Source organism: Penaeus japonicus, unplaced genomic scaffold (genome assembly GCF_977035675.1).
Source record: "Penaeus japonicus unplaced genomic scaffold, GWHDUDI00000001_assembly GWHDUDI00000001, whole genome shotgun sequence".
Classification (NCBI taxonomy): Eukaryota; Metazoa; Arthropoda; class Malacostraca; order Decapoda; family Penaeidae; genus Penaeus; species Penaeus japonicus.
In genome coordinates this window covers 38,909,934-38,912,433 of record NW_028234403.1, presented here as the reverse complement: position 1 = coordinate 38,912,433, position 2,500 = coordinate 38,909,934, and positions in this window count along the sequence as shown.

Genomic DNA, 2,500 nt, shown 5'->3' with positions numbered 1-2,500 from the left:
ATGTCTGAGCTTGGTTGAACTGGCGGTACACGAGAGCGACTGTTCATTGGTCCAGTGACAAGAGCCCAACGACCCACTGGAACAAGACGTTGTTTGAACTGCTCGGCAACTTGGTAGACCTCCCAGAGTGTTGCAGTCTTGCCGTCAAGGCTGAACTTTGCGACCGTCAGCTGTTTGAAATATAAAATATATAATCGCTAAGGAATCACTTAAATCATCTTTAGCTTGAAAATAGTCGTATTAATGGTGATATGGAGGAATATGAAGGTGAGAATAATGGTAATAGTAATGCTGATAATAATGAGAAAGCGCGGATTTGATGAAATGAAGATCATGATGATATTTATAGTAGTAAATATGATGATAATGATAATAATAATGATATCAATAATAACAAATGCTCCAAAGCGAAATAGCTATATTTTTTAAACAATAATTATCAATTCAAAAGCCGATTATACTGATTATAATCGGCCATTATCCTTTACTAATTCATATGTATAATCATAATGAAATGGCACAACCTGGGGGACTTGGAGTGCTTGAGCCTCCCTTTTTCCTTTTCGTGTCTAAAGTAACATTTTAATCAAATTCAGGTAAGATGTTTTTTTTTCATTTTTTAAATTTTCTAATTGAGCCACTGCCCTTCTGAGATTTTATGAAAACTTTGGTACAGTATATTACAGGTTACAGTATTCTCACCTTACTGTTGATTGGGATGAACACACTCTTCAACATGTTCGGAATTATGTCTGAGGAGATCAGCAGCCAGCTACTCGTCGCCTCAGCACCTCTGAACACCTAAACAGGAGGAAAATAACATAGGATATTAATTTAATACATTTTCGGTTCTGTATTCGTGAAACTTTGGTACATTTGTAGCATGTATCTTCGTAGTTTAGTTCTTTGAATATTTTGCTATAAAATCATTGTGTATTCGGTCTAAAAACACACACAAAGCTAAACTAGAAAGATATGTTGATTATTATCAGTTCGACAGGATATTCTTCAATATCACAAAAAGTGCAAAAGTCTTACCTCACGAAAGAGCTTTTGATTAGATAAATTTTCAAGTCTCATTACTTTTAATCCATGACAGTTCGAAAGGTCTGGAAGGATTCGAGATGTTGTCTCATTGTATGTCTTTGTTCCATCGGGTAGCAGGTCTTGACTATTAAATTTATTGCTGCCTGCAGCGCTGTTTTCTTTAACCTTCAACATAGATGTGTAGGAAAGCAAAGGAGCGGCAGAAAGCAAGGATAATATCTTGAGATCCCACGTTCTTGTTTCTGAGGAATAGGAATGGAAAGAGTTCATGGACTTTCCAAAGCGATGTTGGTAGGTTCCTTAGTGTTCCAACGACGATTAATTCTCTCATGCTTTTTCTTCTGTTTCTGATTTCAATTTAATGAATGATTATAAACAAAATCTCCAAGTATGCGTCACGGAATTAACTGAGATTAGTGATGGTAATTTTTCTTTTAGTTTAGTCATTCCAAATAAGATAAAATGCCACCATATTTACAAGAAACAAGTAAACAATAATCCCACCACTCACCTTCTTTGCCAAGGAGACAAACATGCTTTATGTTATAGAAAGCCACGTAGTCGGCGACAAAGAGAGACTGTAATCTCAAACGAGAATTCTTTTCATTGTCTGTCTGACCCAGACAATGGGGGATAGTCATGAGCAGAAAGATCGCCATCCATGACTTACTCATGGTATTTAAAGGGGCGTTGTGCTCCAAGATGGGACGAGTCTTCAACTTTCTCCTGGATTCTTTCCTTTCCGGAGGTCTGCAACGCACTGATCGGACGTTGCAAGAAGTCCTCTTATCCTCCTCCACTTCCCACCCTCCCTCCCTCCCCCAGTAACGCCCTCTTCGACTTGCTCCTTTTATCTTATATCCCTGGTATGCTTTTCTGTGTGTGTGTGTGTGTGTATGTTTGTGTGTGTGTGTGTGTGTGTGTGTGTGTGTGTGTGTGTGTGTGTGTGTGTGTGTGTGTGTGTGTGTGTGCGCATGTGTGTGTGTGTGTCACAGAGGAGTCAAACAAGCTCTCATGCCGTGAGTTCGTCCACCGTGACTTGTGAATGGGAGGTGTAAAGGGTCGCTCGAGGCATCGCAAATGAGCACGTAAACAACAAGCCGTGTTCTTCTGCACACTGATTCTTCGCCGAACCTCATAACGGCGCTCGGCAAACAGAATAAGCCTCCTCTCAATGGCAAAATCGTGTATCACTGTATCTGACTGGCGAGACATATTTACAATCAACAGCAGAAAATGCAAAGACAATAAAGCATTTTGACGTATGGTTTCCCATTACTGAAAATGTGTTTGTTGATCTATTGACAGCTTTCGCTATCGTACATCTTTTCTCGAACTTTGCTGGTGATTCTCAATGATCATGATGATTGTGAATAACTAAATTCATTATTAATTCAGGATACTCCATAAAACTAAGGTCAGTACATCTTTATCATAATCGATTTTACGTAAA